The sequence below is a fragment of the Alligator mississippiensis genome, chromosome 3 (assembly GCF_030867095.1).
Source record: "Alligator mississippiensis isolate rAllMis1 chromosome 3, rAllMis1, whole genome shotgun sequence".
NCBI classification, from domain to species: Eukaryota; Metazoa; Chordata; order Crocodylia; family Alligatoridae; genus Alligator; species Alligator mississippiensis.
This window is the reverse complement of record NC_081826.1, coordinates 104061990-104088211: the sequence shown is the minus strand read 5'-3', so window position 1 is coordinate 104088211 and position 26222 is coordinate 104061990. Positions and strand designations below refer to the sequence as shown.

At 43.9% G+C, this 26222-nt stretch overlaps 1 protein-coding gene and 1 long non-coding RNA gene across 3 annotated transcripts in view; one reads left to right on the top strand and one right to left on the bottom strand.

Annotated features, from left to right (window-relative positions):
• DOK6 (docking protein 6) overlaps positions 1-26222 on the bottom strand; it is a 491572-nt gene that overhangs the window by 270728 nt on the left and 194622 nt on the right. The gene's annotated exons all lie outside the window — the stretch shown is intronic.
• On the top strand, positions 1459-25934 carry LOC109283861 (uncharacterized). 2 transcript variants are annotated; one of them, XR_002091163.2, is made up of 4 exons: positions 1459-1559; positions 9206-9331; positions 16640-16836; positions 24841-25934. It is a non-coding gene; the product is annotated as an uncharacterized LOC109283861 (long non-coding RNA). The 2 variants fall into 2 exon arrangements; XR_009460489.1 differs by lacking the exon at positions 16640-16836.

The window sequence follows — 26222 nt, the reverse complement described above, 5'->3', positions numbered from 1 at the left end:
TTTTAAGCACATATACTGGTTTATGTGCAACATCTGTCCCTAGCCTAAGTGACCAGAAACTGGTTTAAATCTGTAACAGAACAGAAGCTCAGTGCACATAAACCAGTTTCAAAATAGCTGAAACTGGTTTAAGATAAACCTGGATGAAAGCAGCATCAGACTTAACTGATTTGATTAATATACTTTAATAATACAAAGCATTCAGGGTTTCACAAATGACAAGTAGTTTTATGTACCAGAATGCCTGGATACATTTGGGTCTTTACTTATTTATTTTGCTGTGTATTTGTTCGAGCCACAAATTGTTTTAAATTTATCTTTCTGGGATTTTAGCTGTTCTTTGCTTCTCTTACAACGGTAGTATTATCACTACCCTAACTAGTGCCTACGACAGCACTTGGTTAAAAAGAATTCAAACTGGTTTATGAAACTTGTCTCAGACCCCTTCCTGGTTCAAGTTAAATCACAGTCCTCCAGCATGCTTTCCAGCCCTGGGCTGGGCTGGGCTGTGCTGTCTGCTCCAGTGAGCTGGGCTGGTCCTGCCCCTCTGCTCCATAGCTGGAGTAGTGAGGGCTGGCTGACAAGGGGTTGGGGGGGAGGCAAGCCTGGCTGCAGATGCATCCCAGTCTACCTGGAAGTGGGGGTGAAGGGGAGGAGGAGTGCTCCCCCCACCCCAGCAAACCCCGACTGGGGTCTGGAGCCAGGGAGAGGGGTTAAACACCCCATTCCCCTGCTCAAACTTACTGCTGACTGCAACTGAACTACAAATGCCAGAGGCACCTGGAAGCAGAAAGACAAAGGAATGAGCAACCCTGCAGAGTCCTGCTGTTGTAATTTTGGACTGCAAATCCTGGAGACCTCAGGGGCAGCAGGAAGAGGAAATAAACCCGCAGCCAGAGAGTCATGCTCCAGAGCCCCCCAGCATTTGGCCTGAGCTACTGCAGGCATGTGGCTGCATTTCCTGAATCAAAGGTAAATGTCTGGTTGAATGTAGTATCAGACTTAACTGATTTGGGTTAAACCAGTTTATAAAACTTCTGTCCCAGACCCCTTTCTGGTTCAAGTTAATCACAGGCCCTCAGCATCCCAGCATGCTTCGCAGCTCTGTGCTGTGCAGTGCTGTCTGCTGCAGAGAGCAGGGCTGGCCCCATCCCTCTTCTCCCTAGCTGGAGCAGTGAGGGTTGACTGACAAGGGGCTGATGTGGGGAGGAAGCCCAGCTGGAGATGAAGCCCAGTCTGTGTGGGGGGGACTGCTCATCCCAGTCAAACCCCAGCTGGAGCCTGGGGCCAGGGAGGGTGGTTAAACACCCCTTCCCAGCTCAAACTTACTACTGACTACAACAGTGGACTACAAATCCCAGAGGCACCTGGAAGCAGGAAAAGGAAGCGATTAGTAACCTTGCAGAGTCCTGCAGCTAGAAGTTTGGACTACAAATCCCAGAGACCTTGGGGGTACCAGGAAGAGGAAGTGAACACACAGCTACAAAGCCCTACTCTAGCACCTCCAGACATCTGGCCTGAGCCACTGTAGGCATATAGCTTCATTTCCTGAAACAAAGGTAAATGTCTGTTCACTTCTGTTTCAGTTTAATCTGTGCAGTTTAGACTAACCTGCAAAGACTGAATAGATTCAGCCTCAGGCTTTTTGACTGCCTGTACCTAGGCATAAAGCACTGAGAATGCCACACATATATGAATATGTGGCTGTGTAAATAACATCCAAAAAAACCCCTATTATAATACCCTTGACATTTTTAGAATATGTCTGTTAATTCCTGTACACCTCCTCTTTGATTTATTAATAATGTTGATTTTTTTCACTGAACAGGTAGAAATCAGATCCATTTTTAACATCAATTTAATGTTACTTTCTATATAAATGAGCCCATATCCAAGGTTGGGTCCCCACACATTTTTTGCAAGATTCTCAGTTTTTTTCTTGCCAAGTAAAAACAGATTAAGGAAAAGGGGGGGGGGGAGGAGGGAAGGGGGGAAGCAGGGAGGGGAGCATACCCCTGCTACTGCTCTCACTCCTAAAGAAATATTGACTATCTAATTATTACCCTTCATCCCCAATTAGTTATAAATACTCTCAGGTATATTACTTTCTCCTATATAGTGGCTTACCTGCTTCGCAACATTTCAGATTTTCAGATTTGAAAATGTATGCTTCCTTGTATTTAGAAAAGCATTTTATCTGTTGCTGTGTGATACAGCCACACAAATACTGTGAGAAGCTCACTGAATGATTGTTCAATGGAAATAATGAAAGGGACTGTAGTGAAGCAGTGAGACTAAACACAAAGCAGTGGAAAATGCACAACATGAACAGAACTGAGAGAGAAAAAGGAAAACATATATTTTCTTCAGATTTTCATTTAAAGAAATCCCAGATTATATCTGTAACAGTATACATTTTCAGCTTAAATGAGTTCTTCTTGTTTTGACATCACCCTTTAAAGCAGCTTCCCAGTTCATTCATTCAAAGTACAATAAAACAAAACAGTCAAATAAAGGTTTGGCTATGGATAGGTGTTCATTCCTAGTGCTGCAAATTTCTAGGCTGCAAATTTCTAGGAAATTTCCAGTGCTGGAAACTGTGGCAAGAGTTGAAGCATGCAGATGTTCTAGCCTGCAGCCACCCCTCTCCCCACAGGCAAAACAGAGTTGAGCACTGACCTTGGGGAAATGTCCCCATGCCTTCCCCAGACCAGGGTCAGTAGCAACTGAACTCTCCCTGGGATCAGGAGTTGAGCAATGGCAGAATGCTCCCCACACCTTCTACAGACTGTGCTGATGAGTCTCCAGGATGAGCTGAGTAGCAGAGATATGTCCCTGAAGTAGACAGGCATTTGTTCTGGTGTGAGAGATTCTTGTACAGGCTAGATCTTCCTGGTCAAAAAAGGAAGATCTTTCTCATGGATCTGCCAGGTGTCTTCTTCCAGAAACTACACAAGTGCCTGTATGCTTGCAGTGTCTAGCCAGAGAGCAGCATTTTTTCCCTTTAGATATACAACACCTGTTCACACCTTTTGACACCATCTCTTCCTAAATGGTTGTGAAAAGTTGTAACTCCTCCTATTCATAGATTGCTAGGTCCATGACAACATTGCAACAATGCAAGAAAGGCGTGACATCTAAAAAAATCCAACTACAGGTTGTCCTTTCCTGCGGGGGGGAGGATGAAGGTAGGGGAGGCTGTGTGGCAGGAAGTTTGGCTCTTCATAAGCAGCTCCATCTTGCCAGAAAGACCACATTGGAAAGGAAGCCAAAATGAGTCAGCACTGGGGGGAAAGTACTGAAAGCTTGCCGGGAGCTCCTAACAGGAGTATTGTGTTTAAATTATAGGAAATAACTTAATAACCTCCTCTGAAACTATGAAATGACCCTTCCACTATATTCTGCAATGGTGAGGCTTTACCTGGACTACTGGGTCCAGTTTTGGGCATCACACTTCAAGACAGACTTGGACAAATTAGGAAAAGTCTCTGGAGCACAACAAAAAATATGAGAGGTCTAGAAAATATGATCTATAAGGAAAGGGTGGAAGAACAGGGACTATTTAGTCTATAGAAGAGAAGACTAAGATAACAGTCAGATATAAAAACGGTTACTCTAAAAATTAGTACAATCAATTTTTCTCTATGTTGACAAAGGACAGGACAAAAAGTACCCTTAAACTACTAAGGAAGCTTTACATTAGATTTTAAAACTTGCTAACTATGAGAGTTGTTAAACACTAAAACAGATCATTTAGAAATGTTGTAGATTCAACCGTTTTTTTCAGTTGCAGGTTAGACAAACATTTGCCTAAGATGATTTAGATAGGAATGATTCTGGCTTAAACAACAATGGCAGTATCACGTGTCCTTTAGTCAGACTTCTGCATGCAAAAATTTCCATGCCTTCTTATTTGAACAACTGCAATATTTTACCAACATGATTTCAACCTGGTAACATTTTCAAAAGTGACCCATCAAAACTACAAACAGTTTCTTTAGGTAAATTAGCACTTTTCAGCAGAAATATTGTTAAAAAACCCTGACCAGCTCGGTCTCTAACAGACATACTAGCAGAATATAAGCTTATTCATTGGAAATAATGATGATATATACAGTCAAAGATCCTATTGCAGAAATATCTGGCCCACAGGCTACATTGTATAAGTAAAAGCAAGCAAAAAATCAATTTAAAGTGCTGTTACATGTGTGCGAGTCTCACTTAGATCTTCAACAAAATAGATGGAATTACTCTGACAGTGGAATTAAACTTCACACAGGCTGATAGTAACATTATCATTTAAAATAAAAAAAATAAAAAAAAACCTTAGGAAATCACTTTCCTATTTTTCCATTATAGTCAATATAGAACAAAACAAAATTGAACTATACAGAGGGCAAAAAAAAAAATCAAACCAATATTACCTTTCCTGGTGTGAAAGCGTGCACTTGGATTTATTGCCTATTTTTCTCCTTTGTGATTCCTACCAGTAGGTCAACATAATCTTTTCATATTAAGCTGACTACATAATTTAGAGTGGGGTTATTATTATTTAAAATATTTTAACTGGGTGTTTCATTTTTTCCTTTTACCTGTAATTCACATCTTAGAATTCAGTATAGGACTCCATGTAATGTTTTACCTGGTACATGTGTTATAGACTGTTAGCAAATCTCCCTTTCCCAAGCACATCCTACTCCTTACTAGCAATGGCAGTCTCATTTGTCCTTCAGTGAGACTTCCACATGCAAATATTTCCATGCCTTCTTGTATACTATCTCGTATGCCCTCCCTTTACTAATCTAGAAAGTCGTACAACTCATCATTGCTCTGGTACATAATATATTAGCACATAAGCAATAACTATGTTGCAAACATATAGAAGATATTTGTTTTGTAGAAACCAATTAAAAATATCAAAAATAAAAGTACATATAAATGTGCCAGTCATTCTTAATATTTTTTTAGATGGCAATATGTTGATTCCCTAGTGTACCTGGCCCAGCACCATCTACATTCTGAAGGCAGGGCCAAACCACCACAAAACCTAGGGCTCCTGCATTCAAGAGCGACAGAACAGACATGAAACTACTTTAAGGTACATCAGAGATTGAAGCAACACTTTGTTGGTGCATCCACACATTCAGGCACATGAGCTCCCAGCAGCTCAAAGAGAAGTGGCACAAATTTGTGCTGGAGATTTTTACCTCAGTGCACGTGCCTGGACATGCACTTTGGTGTGGGGCAAGTTGTGCCACTTGGGGCAAAATGACCCTGCCCAGCTCCTCCCAAGTCTGCAGCTAGGGGGAGCTAGAGCCTGGGGCCAGCACTGGTGCTGGCCCCAGCAGTATAAAAAGCTGCCCTGTGCTGGCCCCAGCATTATAAAAAGCTACCCTGGCAAGCAGATCGGTGCTAATTGCTCTCCAGAGCTTCTGGGGCCTAGCCAATTGGTATATGGGGACACTACCCCCGTGTGCCAGCTGGATGGCTGAAACAGCCCTAACCTAGAGATGCCTGCACCCTCTACCCACTGCAGCAGCTTGGCAGTGGGGGTTGCTGCCTGGCTATGACCTGCTGCCACCTGCAACAGCACGTGGTCCCAAGGCTGCATGCCTGCCAGACCCAGATGGGAACTGCGTGGCTGCAGTAGAGGCATCTGCATCTCTGGGCCAGCTGCCAGCAGGCTATGGCTGCACAGTTGGCCTTTGTGCAGCATTACTGCCATGTATGCCACTGCCCTGCCATCTGGGCAGTTATCACCTGGAAGATGTTGTGGCCAGGAGGTTAGCCACTTCCAGCTGGGTCCTGGGTGCCAGCCCTGAGCAGGCTTCTCTGCCTGCATCCTGCCACTTGCCTCATTAGCAGGAATTCTGGAATTCCCTATTTAAAAACTGCAAATTCTCCGATAGAAAAATCCCAAATTCACTCTTTAAAATACTCCCAAATCCATGTTCTTCTATAATTAAAACAAAAGACCACTACACACACACACACACACAGATTGACTGGTTGGACAATGTTTTATTGATATATTTACAATTTTAAAGCAATTTGAAAGCCCACCAGTCTCTATCATCATAATAAAATAAATTCTAAATATCTATATGTTTTGCTGTTTGCTTTTGGTTTTCTTATTATAGAACAATTAAAGCTCTCCCTGATCCCTTCACTAACCAGGATGTGGGAACAGCTGCCCCTGCAGCCACAGCTCCTGCCAGCAGGCCTCTTCCTGTCTGGCAGCTGGGCACAATGGGTGTGTGATGGGGGGGATGTGGAGTTTGCAGGAGGGGGGTGAGAAGGGGTGTGGGGAGATGTGGGTCTGTGTCTGGGTGGGTGTGGAGGGATGTGGGGGGATATGGAGACTGCTCAGGAGGCATGGGTCCCCTGCTTCCCCATGCAGATCCACAGGCCCCGCCACAACTCACCCCCACAGCAGCAGTGGCCATCAGGTGCTCAGGGCCCACTACTGTCAGAGCGACCCCCATGGCATGGTGCGGCCTCAGCAGCCTCAGAGCCGGTGCTGCCTGCGCAGCTTGTTGCAGGTGTGGCTCTGCGCAGCACAGTGCAGGGCCATGTGCCTTTCTGCAGCTCTGGGCCACTAGGGCTGTCACCTGGGAGCTGGTGCTGCTCGCAGGGACCACGTGTCATGCTGGGCCAGGTCCTGCCTCCACGGAACTGGCCCAGCCTAACAGCATGCATGGTCCCTGAGAGTGGTGCCAGTCCCCAGGTGACAACCCAAGTGGCCTGGACCTGCAGAAATTAATGTGCATGGCCCCACACTGAGCCATGCCAGGCCACACCCATGACAAGTGGCACAGGCATCACCAACTCTGAGGTGGCTGGACCCGCACCGCACCATGCCGCAGGGGGGCTCCGAGTGTTTGATGTCTGCTACTGCTGTGGGGGGAGGGGGGGAGAAGAGGCTGTGAACCCTGCTGGAGACCCACGTCCCCTGACAATCCCACCCCCTCCCTCCACTGTCCTCCTACATATGCACCTCTCTTCCCCCAGTTCCTACTTACTCACGACAGTGCCCAGGTCCTGACCATGTCAGATCCTTGCCCCACTTCTGCTTACCCCATTGTGCTAAGGGTGTGTGCTTTGCATACTGGGGCAGCAGAAGCACATAGAGATGCTCTGGCCAGAAACCAGAGTGTCTCTCTGGAGGACTGGCTTCCGGGTTAACTCAAGGCATGGTCTGGGACCATGCTCTGCCCCACTTTTGTCCCCTATGCTTTTTTTTGATACCTAAATTTCTAAGTATCAAATTTTGAGCTCACACTACAAATATACAGTGCAGGAAACATTTTTTCATTTATAGCTTGCCTCTTGCAGTGTCTCAAACTAGTCTGAAATGCTACAAGAGGCACGTGCACACTCATCTGGATATGCCCTGAGAGTGCAAAGATGGTATATATTTCACCTTCTTTATCCTAGTCCCTAGCTACACTAAGTGAAGCTTTGGTGTGTCATAACGCAATGATTTTTAGTGCCTTGGCACATTGGAATTTTCCCGCCACATGGAGCTTTCTTTGCACGGTGCAATTCTCAGCTGCAGAGAGAAAACCCCGGTGCAAAGGAGTTCCCGCCACCCGTATGTAAATTTGTTTCCCACTATTGGCTGTTTCTAAATTATTCCCACATGGCGGCTAGCGATTGGCTTGCTAGTCGTATAAGAGGTTTGAGCAGTTTCTGCCCAAGTTGTAGAGGACTCCACAAACATCTCGTGGGGACTCTGAGCACGCGGCAGAGTAATAGAAACTTTGTGTGCGTCTCAGAGGAGTTCGTCGGCCTGATCAACCACCAACCTCTTCCCGTCTCTTTCGTTAAATTCTTAAGATGTATCTACGGTTTTGCGCGCTCGTCAAGGGTATCCAGAGCTCTGTCGTGTTTGTTTCGCAGAGCCTAGCAAACTCCGTGCGTGTGTCTTCGGTGGAGCCTAGCAAACTCCACTTGTGTTTGTCTGTAACTGCAACTCAAGCAAGTTTTCTCCCTGCACTGTGACCATCGGCAGTGTAAGTAAAGCTTTCTTTATAAAACCAATACGCTGTCTCGCCTCTCCATCCACCAGCCCGCCTGACGTTCACTTAATTAACCAGTGTTTCCCTCGGTCGGCTCCACCCAGCCGACACATGGTGTGCCTGAGAACCTGGTCCAAAATATAGAGTAAAAATATAACCATTTCATCTTACTGCCCCCCTGCATATTCTGTAGGTCATTTCTCTGAGAGAGTAAGTGGAGCAAGAGCTTAGTGTTTTTATAACACCTATTACCAAGAGACACAAATTCTAACTGGGGATTCTTGAAGCTCTCACAGGGAAAATCTTAAATAAGAATATTAAAACCAATACATATGGTTGCTGGGTAAGTGCCATTTAGCCCCCACCTAATGGTATAATAATTGAAAGGGATGCTATGTGCTATGGCTGTTGCTAGAAAAGATGGAGCTGCTTTCAGTAACATTTACAATGAAAATTTAGAGAAATACAGGACACATAGCAAGATGATACTAGGAACTGGAGCAGGAGAAGAGATGGAGATTATTGGGCAATACAGTTATGACTATGCATCAGTAACGTTGCTGATTTTACTTGTGCTGTTTTTATATTTCTCTGAAAGCATTCCATGTGGTTTTGGACTATCTTCCCCTACCTGTCTTGAGGTGTAATTTCAGGTTACCTATTCTTAAAGGAAGCTGGGTACAAAACCCATCTAGGCAAATGGCTTATTATAATACAGGATCAAATGAAAACCCTGCCCTTTCTCCTTTCGGGGGGCTTGTGATTTGCGTATAATAAGAAACAGTCTTAAAACAAGTACATTTATCAGCAAAGAGAACAAAGCATTACAGAAAACTATTTCCAAAGGCATACCTACATACTCATTAAGTCTTATCTAATCATATGCTTCACTATAAATTAGGTTAAATTGGGTTCTGTCTTGATTTACAAGAAAAGACAGCACCAGTTTATGCTTATTTAGGAAGCCAAGGTCCTTTTGGGATACAGCCAGGTTTCACTATTTGTCTCTTAAAATGTTCTGCCCTGTGCAGTGTAAATTAGTATATGCTAAACAATGCTTTTGTAGACAAAATATGTAAGTACTTATAGTTATTTTAAAACAGTAGTTATACAAAGCTACAGAATGACCATAATGTTTAGATGTTTCTGGCAAGAAAAATAGGCAACTTTCTCTTCTTCTTCAGCAATTCCTTGCAATTGAAAATGGTTGTCTTCCATGATTGTCTTATCTGCGAGTCCAAAGATAGCTGATGAGGCCTATCTAGGATCAACAGACTCTACTACAGCTCAGACGTGTGTTTCTATATCAGGTGGGTGGTGCTAGATTCTTAATTTTGTTTGCAACACTGTTTTTGCCACTCCCATTTTTCCATCTCTTGTTATTGTAGTGAGGTTTCATATATTCATAGATGTTTGGGTCAGAAGGGACCTTAACAATTGGAGTCTGACCCCCTGCTCTGGGCAGGAAAAAGTACTGGAGTCAGATGACCCCAGCCAGGTGCATATCTAGCCTTCTCTTAAAGACCCCCAAGGGAGGGGAGAATACCACCTCCCTTTTAAGCCCATTCCAGATTCTAGCAACCTTTACCTTAAAGAAGTTCTTCCTGATGTCTAACCTGAATCTGCTCTATTTGAAAGTACTGAGATCCCTGCAGCAGACTCTCTTTCTCTATTTGGGGCAGTTCTGGGCAATTGTCTCCCATGAATTGACACTGAAGTTGCATTTTTTTAAGCTGGCCTTGAGGAGGTCCCTGAAGCACTTTCTCTGCCCTCCTCTTGAGCATATGCCTTGGCTGAGTTGGGAGAATAAAACTTGCTTTGGGAACCTGGACTCAGACATCTAGATGACATGGCCAGCCCAATGAAGTTGATGGTGGATGATCATTGCCTTGTTACCTGTGGTGCTGGCTTGCAGGAGAGCAGAAAATGTTGGTGTGTCTGTCTTCCCAGTAGAATCAGAGGGTCTTCTTTAGGCAGCATTGATGGTACTTCTCTAACAACTTTAGATGTCTCCTGTATGTTGTCCATGTCTCAGGTCCATACAAGCAAGATGGGGATCATGACTGCTTGATAAACCATGAGTTTGGTTTCAAAATGGCAGGGGGAGAGAAGGTACTTTTTCTTTGTTTTTTTGTTTTCCTTTTTGTGAGACTCCCTGAAGAAGAGCAGATGTTTTGCAAAACTAAGACAAGCAGGAAAATGTTGTACAAATGGAGAGTTTCTGAGAAAAAGAGTAGTCAAGAAACTGTTTAAGTAGAAAACAGTAGTCAGGAAATGATTGGATACTTTATAAAACACAAGGATCCAGACTGGTTGAAAAGGAAACTCTATTAAAGATATAATGTATATCATAGAATCATGGAAAATTAGGGTTGGAATGGACCTCAGGAGGTCATCTAACCCAACCCCCTGCTCAAAGCAGGACCATCCCCGACTAGATCATCCCAGCCAAGGCTTTGTCTAGTCGGGTCTTAAAAACCTCTAAGGGTAGAGATTTCACAACATCTCTGGGTAATCTGTTCCAGTGCTTTACTACCCTCCTAGTGAAAAAGTTTTTTTCTAATATCTAACCTAAACATCCTTTGCTGCAAGTTGAGGCCACTGCTCCTTTTCTGTCATCTGCCACCACTGAGAACAGTTTAGCTACATCCTCTTTTGAACCCCGCTTCAGGTAGTTGAAGGCTGCTATTAAATCCCCTCTCGGTCTTCTCTTCTTTAGACTAAATAAGACCAGTTCCCTCAGCCTCTCTTCCCAAGTCAAGTGCCCCAGCCCCCTAACCATTTCCATTGCCCCTAGCTGGACTCTCTCCAATTTGTCTACATCCTTTCTGTAGTGGGGGGGCCCAAAACTAGACACACTACCCCAGATGTGGCCTCACCAGTGCTGAATAGAGGGGAATAATCACTTCCTTTGATCTGCTGGCAACACTCCTACCAATGCAGCCCAGTATGCAATTATCCTCCTTGGCAACAATATATTATAAAGGCTACAGAGAAATAAGGGCAATAATCTTTGACGTTCTAAGAACACACACCATGGAACAACAGGGGGTCATGAGAGAGGGTACAGCCATGGACTTGATGATGACAAAATGTGGGGAGAAGTAGACACACCAGAGGGCAGGGAACAACTACAAGCAGACCTGGACGGGTTGGACATATGGGCAGAAAACAACAGAATGCAATTCAACAAGGAAAAATGCAAAGTGCTACACCTAGGGAGGAAAAATGTCCAGCATACTTACTGCCTAGGAAATGACCTGCTTGGTGACACGGAAGCGGAAAGGGATCTTGGAGTTCTAGTGGACTCCAAGATGAACATGAGTCGGCAGCATGACGAAGCCATCAGAAAAGCTAATAGCACTTTATCGTGCATCAGCAGATGCATGACGAACAGATCCAAGGAGGTGATACTTTCCCTCTACTGGGCGCTGGTCAGACCGCAGTTGGAGTACTGCGTGCAGTTTTGGGCGCCACACTTCAAGAGAGATGTGGATAACCTGTAGAGGGGCCAGAGAAGGGCCACTCGTATGGTTAAGGGCTTGCAGGCCAAGCCCTATGAGGAGAGACTGGGGCACCTGGACCTTTTCAGCCTCCGCAACAGAAGGTTGAGAGGCGACCTATAAGTTCATCATGAGGGCACAGAAGGGAATTGGTGAGGTTTTACTCACCAAGGCACCCCCGGGGGTTACAAGAAATAATGGCCACAAGCTAGCAGAGAGCAGATTTAGACTAGACATTAGGAAGAACTTCTTCACAGTTAGAGTGGCCAAGGTCTGGAATGGGCTCCCAAGGGAGGTGGTGCTCTCCCCTACCCTGAGGGTCTTCAAGAGGAGGTTAGATAACCATCTAGCTGGGGTCATCTAGACCCAGCACTCTTTCCTGCCTATGCAGGGGGTCAGACTCGATGATCTATTGAGGTCCCTTCCAACCCTAGCATCTATGAATCTATGACAGAAGCTGTTTAGCTATGCCTTACAACTGGATAACCAGTTATCATCAGATTATCATCAAATCTATTTATCTATCATTGTTTTAACTAAAATGGTACTGATATGTTGTCCAAAAATTATATTAAATAAAAATGTTTCAGTTATGTAAGTTTGCAAAGTGGATATGGACTGTCTTTGCCCTAATAGCCCTCTCAGGGAAACGCCCTTTTCTCAAAGCCACACTGTCCCAATAATTAAATTGCTCGATTGTGTCAGTCACAGAGCGACTAAATGTAGCCATCCTTTTCTCTTAAGACTGTTCTCCCTCTCCCCCTTATAATCACAAACAAGTTACCATGAGATGAACTAGGGTGGGAACTTATAGTACCTCAGCTGCTAAACAGTAACATACCTTTACTCCACTGTAAAAACTAGTCCTACAGTAAAAGCAGGTTCACATCCACCTTGTATTTACTCTTGGGTAAGAACATGCACAAAGCCAGTTGTGGAATAGCTAATACTAGTTGTTAGTTAATTGATAACTGTGGAATAACTAATATTCTGTTAATGCCTTCTCTTTGGGGAACTTGTTTGCACACACATACTGTAGGGCAGTGATTCTACAAAATGCCATGAAATCCTTTTAATGGTACCACACAATATGAGCACTGTTACGTATGAAAACACGTACATGTGATTCACAAGATAAACCCAGAAATTTCAAAGAGGAATCCATAGTATTAAAAATATTCTGACCTATTTTGGCCTGAGTTCTTTGAAACACAAGAATTAGTCTTTTATTTTTCCATAATAAAAAAAATGAGTGCTAGCATTTTACAGGGGGTGCCTTGGGACCAGTGAGGATGAAAACCACAGATCTAGGGCAGTGGTTTTCAACCTTTTTGTATTTGTGGACCCCTAAAGTATTTCGAACGGCAGTGCGAAACTCTTTTGAAATTTTGAACGGAGGTCTTTTGAACTGTAAGTGTGGATACTCCATTCTTTGTATTGATCATACTCATCTTTCACAGACCCCTTAGATATAGTCTGTGGACACCCATGGCCCACAGTTGAAATCGACAGCCCTACAGAATGACTTTGTGATAGCTGCTCTGTTGTATTTAAAGTCATATGAGTAAAAATGTGTTCTAAAATTTATTGTGTGGGTTTTGTTAGTTATACTGAGGAAGACAAAGTGTGCAAGTACTTATAGTTGTTTTGCAAATGTATTTATGCTATGCTGAAGAAGACTCCCATAATACTTGGTGTTTATAGTAAAAAAATATATAGCTAAACCTTAGGATTTCCAGGAGCACCCCCAGACTGGTCCTAAAGAAATAACAACATATTCAAGTTCTTTAGCTGTATGGTCCCTCCTGAATCCATCAAATACAATGCTATTAAAAAAAGCCAGCATGTTCAAAAGACTGTTCAACTGTCACTCAAGTTTGCTGCAGGGCACTTTCAACTGTTAAAAACCTGAGAATTCAAGAAAAATTCCTTACATTTTACATAGAAAATCAGTGGTTGGAGATCCTGTACTCTTATTCAATCATTGAAACATTGCTAAATGACTTCACCCAGGCCAATTACTGCTGGACAATGGATAGAACGCTGCCAAACTCAGTAGGATAGATGGAGCACAACAATTCCTCCAGACATGGAACTTAAGAAATGGGTATTTTACCCTGGTGATCAGTCACTCTGAACAGATACTGGTGCTCCTCTGCAGAATATTATATATTTTGCTGATCAATACTAAGCTGCAGTCATCCTGCGTGACTAGCTACGTGACTAAACTGTATAAGATTAAAGTTATATTAGCCAAAATGAAATATCAAGGATTTGAGTTTTAATCCTCATGGGTAGAATGAGTCAAATGTTGGAATAGGTCAGTTTTTAACAAATTATAGATTATTTACATGGCTTGACAATATGACATATCTAAGCAGATTTTCTAAGATACTTTAAATCTTCACCTGAAAAGATAAAAGCAAACTGATTTCTCTGACCAATAAGGGGAAACCAATAAAGGATGATGCAAAGAAGGCTTTAGCGTTTAATGTCTTTCTTACTTCAGCCTTTACAAAAAAATGTCGGACTTCCAATGACAAACACAATTAGCAGCAAGGATGGGGATAGGTAATTATCCTTGTGTAGCAAAAAAACAGGCTGGAGATTTACTTAAACAAGTTGAATTTTTTTCAAGTCATCATTGATGGATGAGATTCTTAGGATAGAGTGACCATAATAATTTTAGTGAAAACCAAGATGGGGAGACAGATGCCAGGATCTGCACCACACACACATTTGCTGGGGCACAGAGTGTGTATTTGTGGGGGGGGAGGGGGGGGCACTGGGCAGAGCTGGAGCTATTCTGGTATTCCTCTATGAGTGTAGGTGGCAGCAGGCAGGCCCGGAACAGATGTCAGGACACACTAGGAAGCATAGTGCTTTTGTCCCCAGAGCTGGGGCTGTGGGTTGGGGCTGGGGGCAGGAACCCAGCTGGGCTGGGAGTGTTCTGTGGGTTTTGTCTACCCCATGCTGACTCATGGCTCCGGCCCCATCCCAGCACCTGCAGCTGCATCCTGGCTGTGTGCCACTGGGCTGAGCAGGCATAGCCAGCCCCAGCCTTGGACCCCGCTCCCTGGTTAGGGCAGGGCGTGGCTGGGCCAGGCTGGGCTCCTCATTTTGGGGCTGCAATTCGGCTGGCCCAGCCCAGCCCAGCCTCGGGGTGCACAGCTAGAATGCAGCTGCAGGTGCTGGGACAGGACCGGAGCCATGAGTCAGCATGGGAAAGACAGAGCCTGCACAGCACCCAAGCCCAGCCGGCACCCCACCTCCAGCCCCAGCTCTGGTGACAAAGGCACCATGGTCCCCAGTGCATCCAAACAGCTTTTCTGGCTGTGCCCACTGCCACACACATGTACACACAGCACCAACCTTGCAGCTCCCAGGTTCCCACTAATCTGCGACTTTTGCTTAAATTTTCTTCAATGGCTGGGATGCTGAAACAGCCTATAAAATCTGGGACTGTCTCAGCCAATCTGTGACATTTGGTCACCGTAACCTTGGAATACTCAAAGAATTGGCTGAGGTAACTGCAAAGCTACGGGCTTTGAGAACTGGAATCTCAGAAAACTGGAAAAGTACATATAAATACCCACATTTAGAAAAAAGAGAAAAGAGGGACAAGAGCATTATAAACTGGTTAATCTGAGAGACAAGGATTTCTTATATTTTATTGGGTCAGCTGCAGCTGCAAAATTTATGTAGTTAGTCTAATAAAAGACCTCACCCTAAGAAATCCTTGCCTCTTGCATAATTCCTGGATCATCACAGCTATCACTCTAACACTACCATAAACTAGTTAATCTAACTGATATCCAAAAAGATACTGGAACATGTAATTAAAAACGGTATGTCCAAGCATATAAAAGAAAACAAGGTAATAAGGAACATAGAACTTGGATGCGTCAAAAGCAAGCCATTCTTGATTAAACTTTTTCTCTGAGAAGGTGGTAGGTGTTGTAGGACACTGGCAAATTTGACACACATTGGCTTTATTAAAACTTTGTCACCATTTCCCATGACATTCTCATAATTAAATAAATATAATGTGAATGAAATTATTATTAGGTGGTTGCATATCTGACTGAGTAGTCGGATTCAAATGCCTAAGTCGTCAATGGCTCAATGGCAAATTGGGAGGAGATTTCAAGTGAGATTTCCCAGGGGACTGATACACTGATACTGTCCATCATTAAAGAATGTGGAAGATTGATTCCAGAACTCAAGTAGCAAATTTAGAGAACAGGATTAGGATTCAAAATGACCTCAATAAGATGGAAAAATGGTCTGAAATAAGATCAAACTGAAAAAGGACAAGTGCAGAGTACTACACTTAGGATTGAAAAATCAAAGTTTTTGAACTCGAAAGCTTGCTTAATAACTATTCTCCAACTATTTGGGTTGGTCTAATAAAAGATATCAAATTCACCCAAGGAACCTTGTCTGCAAATGTACAAATATAAATTTGGGAGTGATTGGCTAGGCTGCAGTGCTGCAAAAAAGAATCATAGTATCAGAAGGATAGCAGAGATCTGTAGCGTTATCTGATCCAACCATCTGCACAAATGCAGAAATGCTATTCCTAAATTATCCCTATCAAATATGTATCTAACCTCCTCTTGGAAACCTCCAAGGCAGAAAATTCTACAACTTCCCCATGGGCAGTCTATTCCACTGGTTTAATGTTCACATGTTAAGAATTTTTTTCCTGAAATCTAATCTACATTTGCTTTGCTGCATTTTAAGGCCACTGCTTCATGTTCTGCCCTCTGTGATTGTATTATTCCCTCTTTATGACAGCCTTTCAAATATTTGAAAACTGCTACCATGCCTCCCCACTTAATCTCATTTTCTCCAAGTTAAACATGCCTAGGTCTCTCAACATTTCCCCTACTGCCTGCCTGCCAACCCTTTCTGATATTTATTGCTCACCTCTGAACTGTTTTCAGTTTCTTCATATTCTTCTTAAATTGAGGAGCCCATACATAACTGCACACAGTAGCTGAGCCTATCCAGCACTGACTACAGTGATACTATCACCTCCCTGTATTTTGCATCTCAGATTTCTGTTAATGAACCCCAAAATTACATTTGTTCTTTTATCTTCCATCCCAGCATTCCAGTCTATCAAGATTTTTTAATTCTACTCATATTCGCCATGTGTCTGCAGTTCCTTCTAAGTTTTGTGCCATCTGCAAGCATGATCAGGAAGCTCTCCATTCCAGTATCCAAGTTATTAACAAACATGTCAAGGAGCACTAGACCCAGGACAGACCCCTGTGAAACTCCACTTGAAAACTCCTGCCATTCTGGTATTTATTCATGTATATTTACACTTTGCTTTCAGTTATACAGCCAAATATGTATCCCCTTATAGTATTTTCATCTAGCCCAAATTTCTCCAGTTTATTTATTAGGATGGCATTTAGGACTGTTATCAAGGTCCCTATTAAATTCCAAGTATATTATGTCCACTGCATTCACTTCATCCATTCATCTAGTTATTTTGTCAAAGAGGACAGTCAAGTTGGATCTAGAACAGCTGATGCAGCAAACCTAATGTTTCCTAAAGCCTGCCCTGCCTCTCTTTGCACCAGGGGTTTCCAGCGGACACCCTGTGATTCTGGCAATGCTCCATGCCTCGCCTGGACTGTAAATTGTAAGGGTCCTCACCCTCCACTATGAAGGCAGCTGGCCAGACCCCACATGATCCTCAAATGGGCAATAAACCTTTAAGAATGCCAGGTGCCCATGGCTTAGTACCTGCTGGCAATAACCAAGCCACAGAGGCCACAGGGTTGGCTCTGTGTGGGTCTAGTACCGATCTCCTGGCCTCTGCAACCTGCCTCCTGCTTGGGGTGGGGGGTACATGCTGAGGTCCAGGTGGCAGGGTACCTGGCCCTGGGGCTCCCTGGGAGGCTGTGCAAGTGCCTGACATAAGCTACCATAGGCCTGTGCCCACGTGTGGGGGGGTTCTCCCAGGCCGATGGGGTGTTTTGTGACAGGGTGGGGGAGGGCACGGCTCAAAGATGAGGGTGGCCCATTGCCAGGTCTGGTGAAGGAACAGAAAACCCTTTTCCCCCCACCCCCTGCACTGGGCTGGGACTCTCAGCTGGTCATGATCTGAATGAAATTACGTGCAATGTTTTGCCCATCCCAAAGAAACCTGTACCTAGGAATTTCAAGATTGACTAGTGTTACAAACATGGAAAAACAGCCTTGTACTTTTCCTACTATATCACCTGGATGGACATTTCACAAGGAGGCCAGGACAGAGATCACTGCTTCAGGTTACTGTGCGATTAACAGTCACACTGAGTATCCAGCCTTCTGTAGAATAGAAGACACTGGTTCACAGAACAGCATGAGTGAAGTAGGCATGTACAATGTTATTCACTTTAACAGACTGCTTTTAAGACAGGAGCACAGAGAAACAAAGGCTGTGTCCCAGTTGGCAACTACTAGCATCCAAAAAGGCTGCATTTCTACTTACTAAAAATGAATGGATACTGAGAACAAAATTAACAACAGAAATTGGCATAATGGTTCAGAAATGCCAGTGAAGAGATCTCTAATCTCTGCTTCCAAAAGGTGAGATATAGCAAAGGAATTTTTAAGCCCAGGAAATAAAACTGCAAGCAATGTCCAATTCTCATTAGTTCCAATATTCTGTGTATGGGATGAGCCTAATGGAGATCTTGCTTAGGGGAGTACATGCTGTCCCTTCCTGCAGCCATAGGTGGAAAATTCAACCAAAATCTGAATGTCTCCTTTCTGTTGTGCACTTCACAGCCTGACAGTCCTTGAAGGGAAGAGTTAGGTACAAGAACCCCTAAAGCCATTACAAAGACACCAGGGCTTCAGGAAGGTGTCCCTGTATGTCTGTTGGGAATCTACTGGGTTCAGAAGAGAAAATAAAATCACTGCTTCTTTTGCAGGCAGCAGATTAAGAACAGCAAGACCATGGGTTATTATTATTCATATAGCCTCAAAAAGCAACTACGGTAAAATGGTAATTAATAAAATAAACAATGTGGGAGCGTGACAAAAAGAGTTCCCGGAACTAGCTGGCCTACACATCTATCTGTAGGACTCCCAGCATCATACCTCAAATTCTGTAATAGACTGTCGGAAACAGCTTTCTATCAAGTGTACATGGTTCCAAACCATTATAAGAATCACCAGAATATTAAAAATTGGCTTTAAGACATGAGAACAGAGAAATGTTCTCTGTTTCTTTACAGGCAGTTGAATGCATGCAAGGTGAACTTTGGATCTATGAGCTGGACTCATGGGTGTCTGGTTCTGCATCATATATTGAGTTCAGGCAGTGTAACTACTTGTCACAATATACATTTTATGCATCCATTTGGTTTCCCCTGACAAGTTGGAAAATAGTGATGCTACATATTAGTAATTATGGGTGTGCTGATGTACATTTGGGCACGTTCAAGTATATTTTTATAGTAACAGGAGTTGGGGCTCTTGGCTACACTAGGGACTCTGTAACAATGTTTGAAAAGCACAATAAAATTCGACAATGTTACCAAACTGTTAAGTACCTCTGTAGAGGCTGGGGATAGATGACATTTTCATCACCAAACTTAACATGGTTCAGAATGGCATCAAGATAAATAGACAGTATTTAAACACAATTTTATAATCAAAAGCCTCATGTCTATTAGGGAAACTGCCTATTGGCAAAAATCACTGCAGATGAATCAATTCTTAAAACAGGTTAACTGTAAGCAAAATAGCCCTAGTTTCTTTGAGCCTACATTAGCAGCTGAACCACATTCAGTGTTTGCTCAACTTCACCCATGAAAATATGCAATAAAAGAAATTCAGCAATAAGCACTTTTCTTTGTATGGATGGATCTATGTTAACTGGAGAGGATGCAGGCATGGGGACAGAGACTTCGCTGACTCTTGGCAGTGAAAGGCTAGGGATGGGGCCAGCCCAGGGCTTGGGCAGACCAGACAAATACTGGCTTAGGATAAAGTGTAGCCCTCAGAGGGGAGGTGAGTGGAGTGCCTCAAATGAGACACGAATTGTGCTTGGGTCTAGTACAGATGTTTGATACAGTGCTGTAAGGTACAGTGCTGTACTTCGATACTACATCCATTCGGGGTTATCTTAGAGCAGGAGCTGCCATATTTATAGCACTCTATGTGCCCTGCCTGTCTGTTTGGTTATGACTGTAAAGCACTTTCTACGCACTTATCATGCAATAAGTGTAATGTCTGTACCTGGCCTAAGTTACTAGCAAACAATTTTACTCTTCAATAATACTACAAAATTGCATATGTGCTGTTAGCAATACATTTGATTTGGAAAAACTGAATTCAGAGTAATTTTTAAAGTATCTCTCATCTGATGAGTTTTATCAAAATTGCTATGAGCTACCTGGCTATTTAATACATTTTTTTTTCCTTTCACCAACTTAATTATCTCATTAGAGGTGAAAGGCAATTAACTTCCAAATTACATTTTGTTAATATAGGTAAAGGCTCAGATTAATGAAAAATCTTTGCTTCCTCGCTGTCAGATTTAATTAATCTTGACATTTTGCTGTTTGATGTCAGTTTCTTCAAAATTACAGTTTGACTTTCTCAATAAAATATAAAAGCTGTTAAGAGAAATTCAATAAAACCACTTCATGATTCTATCTGTCAGAGGTCTATACTCATTCTTAGAGTGTTGCTCTCTAGGCACATCTACACAAAATGCGTTAATGAGCATTAGCCTAATTTAATGCACATTAAGGGTGTGCGTATAGACATGTGCACCCTTAATGCACACTAAAAATGGTGAATTTAGGTTAATCATACCTAAATGTAATGCCTGCAAGTGCAGGTATCAAATTTAGATGTTATTAGTTAAAGTGCCTCAATGCATCTGTGCATCAATGCAAAATGGCACTCACTTCAGCGCTAGATATGCCCAGCCACTAGGGGGTTGGCTTGAGCCCAGCCCCAGGGCTCCTGGCCGGTCACCTCTCCTCCCCCAGGGCTGGACTGCTTTCTGGCAGCCTCTACCTTCAGGCTATAAATGCCAGCAGCCATTTTGTGCCCTGGGGTACCCACCACAGAAGCCTGGACAAAACTGCTGATCTGTGCAGGAGCCCAGCAGACCACATGTGCCCCCCCTAGACAGGTCACAGGCTATCTCTGCTGGGTCTGTCCCCCTCCAGAGCTGCAGCTTGGACACAGGTGAGTGTTGCAAAGGGCTGCAGCTTGCTGCACCCCTTGCCCAGCACTGGGATCCCCCCAGTGCTGCTGTCTGGCTGTCTCTGACAACAGGGCCAGCACCTGCTCCCTGCTGCTGCTCATCCCCAGCTGTCTCCTGTACTTTCAGGTCCTATGGTGAAGAGCCGGCATGGGATGACCATGTCGTCATCCTCATCCCTGGTAAGCCCTGGCCCTGCTCACATGCACATACCATGCCAATCACCAGGGCACCCAACTGGACCCAGGAGGAGGTGTGCAACCTCATGGCACTCTGGGACCATGCCAATGTGTAGAGGCAGTTCGTGCAGGGTGGGCACTTGAATGCCCACAGTTGAGGCCCTGTTGGGTGGAATGTGGGAGCAAGGGCGCTCTCGGTTGGTGCCGCACTGCTGCATAAAAGTCAAGATCTTGCAGGCACAGTAGATGGCCATGACTGACTTCAATTGTTGGTCTGGTCGTGCCCAAAAATCCATGCCCTTTCCGTGGCAGCTGACCCACATTTTGGAGCCCAAGGAGAGAGGCCGCACCCGTGCGAATGCCACCACCAGGGGCAGTCAGCGTGAACCCCCACCCCGCCCCGCCCTGACACCTCTGGTGACACAGCACCTGAGATGGGGAACTTGGGCCTTCGGCACCCTGCCCCATCCTCCTCCCTGGCTGCTGCCTCCACTGGCAGCTCAGGGAGCTCTGCCCAGTGGCTGACTCACCTTCTGCACAGCCCCACACCTCAGCACAAGGTGTGGTCAGCCACGCCATTACCAGCCACCAGCAGCACCAGCCCAGGGGTGGTCCCTGGCTGGGTGTTGGCCCACTGCACACCACGGGCCACGGACAATGGTTACAGCTAGACACTGTTGCCAATGGGGAGGCCTGTGCCAAGTCACCAGCCTTGCCAGCCCTGGACATATGTTAAGTCCTGCACTGGGGGCAGGGCCCTCCCAGTCCCTGGCCCACCTGCAGTCCCCTAGCCCCAGGTTTCCCCCTGACACAGTTCAGAACTTTATTGAGCAGACCAGATGCCTGCAGCTGGGTGGACATGGACCTCTAACATGCTGAGGAAGGCTTTGATACTGGCGGCCATGTCCTCCCTGTCAGCGGGAGGCAAGATTGTATAGTGCTGTGACAGGTAGCCCTCTAGGTGGCCACAGAGTTTGTGGGGCAGCCCCTGATCTCTGAAATGTAAACTTTCACAAAAGGCCTCTTGCCTCTGTGGGGTCAACACCCCATGGGGGGGGGGGGTTATTGTTGGTGGGTGGGGAGGGTGATAGAGGGACACTTTGTTGAGGGAGGTGGGATAGGGAAGTGAGCTGTGAGACTCATAAAGTTTTTTTGTTTCACCCATGTGTGCATCCTGAGAGTGGTGCTGGAAGTGAACACGGGTTATGGGGTAGTGGACTGGAGGGGGCAGGTGGACAGAAGCGGGGAGTGCAAGAGGAGTTCAGGCAGAGCCTCCTGCAGCCAGTGACCTGGTCCCCACTGGCAGATGCATAGCTATTCTGTGGCCTGGGTGGATGTGGGGCCTGCTGGGCCCAGCAGAGCCAGCCCCATGGCCCGCACCAGTGCATGGCACTGGTCGTCTCTGCCAGGGGATAGGCTGGAGCAGCAGATTGCTGGGTGCTGCTGGCAGGGGCAGCCCTGGCACAGGAAGGCAGGGTGGGCAGGGAAGGAGCTGGCACGCGCTGTCCCTGTGCTGGGTACATGGCTCCTGGTTAGGGAAGGGCCTGGCTAGGGATCAGAGCTTCTAAGATGGCTGCCAAGTGCTGGCAGCCATTAGGCTGGAGGCTGGAGCTTCCCCCTGGTCACCACAGGGGCACATGGTAAGGCTGAAAGGACTTAAGACTAACTTTAGTGCCAAGTGTGCTAAATTTGGTCCCAAGTTCCTGCACATGTAGACACCTGACAAAAACTGCTCAATGTACATTATATGTAGTTGTGCTTACTTGCACATGTAGACATACCCTCTGTCTCCATCTAGCTGCTAGATCATAAAGAGGTTTATAAGTCCACTGCTGGATCTGAGCTAAGACAACTCAGCCAGGAGGCAGGTACCCTTTAAATACAGAGATCTTGGGTTCAATCCACTCTGTCAATAACTCATTCAGCAGCGCCTTGTCTCCAAAAATGATTTTTCAGGTTTTAAGCTTTACTGCCCATACAAGAAGAAGAAAAATGTTATTTGCTTGTTTATTTTGAGTCATTTTTAATAATATTCTGATTCCTGAACCTCTTTACTTTTGAGGTTTTTATTTGCCTTAGATCCTTAGGAAAAGACATTTTAAAATTTAGTTTAATTCTTTTGATTTGCTTCTTTTAGTAAAACTATGCCTGCAGCTCTCCATCCTTTCCCCACTAAAGATAATGATAAAACTCTTACTGATTGATCTCAGTGGTGAAAGACTGTTAGGTGATAAAGGATAATGCTGCTTCTAACAAAAGATGTCTTGTATTAAAACAAGCAATATTATGAAATATTTCCACTATTACTAATTTCTCCCCCTAGCCTCCTGCAAGACTGACAACCTTTATAAGAACTAGCAGTACTGTAGATTTTTCTATTAAGTTTCTCAGAAAAGACATTATGTATTTCATAGTAATGAGCATAGCTCTTGTTTTTGCAACACTGAGCAGTTTCTGGCATGTCTGGAATTTCTGGAACTTGACTCTTGCTCAGCAGGTATTTTATTCCAAGACAGTATATCAAAAACTAATATCAGGTGGCCTATAAGGCTAGTTCTGTTACAAAGATGAAATGCACAGGCTGCACTCAGATGTGCAGGGGCTTGTGCTTGCAGCGGCACAAATAGCAGCAGCACAAATTTATGCTGCTACTCTGTGCCACAGCACACACCTCTGCATGTGTGCTTTGTTGTGGGACACTGCCCCACTTTGGGCAAATTGGCATTGCCCAGCTCCTCCCAGCTCCTGGCATGCTGGAACGGCCAGGGCATAAATGAAGGAGTGGAGATGCTCTGGCTGGCAGCCAAAGCATCTCCCTGGAGGACTGAGCCTCCATTTGTTCCAGTGCATTCTATTGTAGTGTTTGCCATGCCATTCCTCCCCCTCCTCAGATTTTTTGGTTGGGGGTGGAGGGGGGGGAAGTGGGGGGTTTCTTATCGGGAAATCCAGGCAGCATATTTTGCTCCCGTGCTGCAAATTTGTAGAGCAAGACACATTTTAACATTCCACATGCGTGGCTTGTCGCACCACAAACAGCACATGCCTGCATGTGGGGCATGCGGCCATGGTCTTTAAGCAGTTATTAGAATAGGCCAACATTCTCCAAGGCAGTGGTGGGCAACCTTTTTGGCAGGTATTCCATAAGGTAAATCCTTCCACTGCCCTAGTGTCACTCAGAACTCCTTCTTCTACCTGGACCGCTGGACAATCTGTGGCTCCACTCTTTATTTCCTGCCCTATCTGCTGTGTTCCAAGCAAAATGACTATGCATATCACTTGTGGCACACATACCATGAATGTGCACTTCTGCCCTCTGGGTTTCAAAAGATTTTTGTACCAAATCACTATCTCACAATCTCAGAAGAATATGCATTTTCTTCCTGTCCTCATTGTATGCATCTCTGGTGTACGTTCAGTTGTGATCATATTTATAGATCATTGATAGAGAAGGAAATCCCAAAGCCAAAACAAAGATATAAACTACAGAATGATTTGAGCTTTATCCATCCCTTTGTACTATAAAAATGTGCAAAACTCCCCAAACCAAACCCAAACTTCTGCCAAGCCCTCTCAGAGTACAAACATACTTAATTTCACCATTGAATTTCTTCTTCATATTGTTATACAATGTCATTTTATTAGGACAGATGGTGTTGGAAGGTATATAACTAAATGGGTGGGTCATATTTATACCTGGCCATAAAACTTCCAGTTATTTCGACATTAAATTAACAATTAGTTCAAAAGGAAAGCAACAAGGTGAGATTTAGATCTAATAAATTTGGGTTCTACATACATGAAGAAAAAAGAAACAAAGAACTGCACAGAGACAAAGTCTGATTACATAGCTAACATTAAAACCTGTTACACTGAAATTATTTTACTTTTCCATTTTCTCTACTACACAGCTAAAGACAACAGCAATTTTAGCAAAGTAAAATTCCGGAGTTGCTGCGTGAAAGATACAGAACTGACATCTACAGGGGATGAAAAGAAGAGGGGTGAGCCACAAGAAGGCATAGGTTAAGAGCTCATCTACAATATAAAAATGCCCGAGAAGCATTATATTAAACAGCAATTAACAAATGCTTCATAAGGAATTTTTTTTTCCAACTAGGTAAGGAACATCTGACTTTTTAGGGCTGGAAACAGAAGGTTGAAATTTAGCAACTGTTTGAAAATACAAATAATGTTTATTTTAATACATTATTTCCATAGATGTAAATCATGATTTAAAATACTGAACATTTCATTGATCATTGGAAATCTAAAGTTGTTAACTTGGTAATACTCTTTTTATCAAGTATTATTACTGCTTACAGCCACTGACTCCCAAGAAGATTCTTCCAATTGCAGCCTTTCATTGGGCAACACAAAACCTGTCCACCTGTCCTACTTACAAATGAATTATAGAACTCTGGCTTTGTTTCTATAAATTTAAAGAAATGGGGGGATGGGGGAGCAACAGCCTGGTCTTATTTGACTGGATATCACTACATATTTCTGAACCTATATTAAGAGTTGCACAGTGTCTACATGTCAAGCCTACTAAATCTGCTTGATCAGGGCAAATTATGCACATATAATGGAATATGCTACTATCACCAGGCAGTAAAGCAGAGCTCTCATCAAGCCAAGTTATTTCACATTGTCTCCTCCAATACACTGCTGAAATGCTGCCAGAATTGAAGAAGTGCTGTCTAATCCATAAATCAGACAGCCTATAGGGGTTGCAGTACTCCTGACTGATAGCCTGCAATTATAAAATGGTAGTTTAAAGCCTGATTACTGTCTCTTTGTTTTTCCCTTTCCCGCTCTCATTTTAATTATCATCTTTACAGATGCTGGATGTATACTTCAGTTGGTACCTTGTACACTACAGAGAAAAGTCAGCTGTAATATAAAAAAACCCAACCTTTTGCCCTTAAAAGCTGAAACCTATACACATATTCTCAAGTCTGAGCTTTCACTGAATTACAAATTGATTTACCAAAAAATTTGATCAGTGTATAATTAAAAAAGAAAACAAACTTCAAGGAGAACTAAGAGTCTGTAAAAGTTTTATATATGGTTTCAAATGGTTAAAACAACATTGCAATTTAGAACTCAAAATTACTTTTGAAAATTAGTGCCACATTAGGAGATAACTGAAGTTGAAACAAAACCAGAATAAAGAAGGCAAAAGTTAAAGTTTTCTTTTTGAGCTCCAATTTAAATATATATGTATATATTCTTAAATCAAGCAGTGTCCCAGAATGCTACAAATTTAAAACACAGCACATTGTGAGTG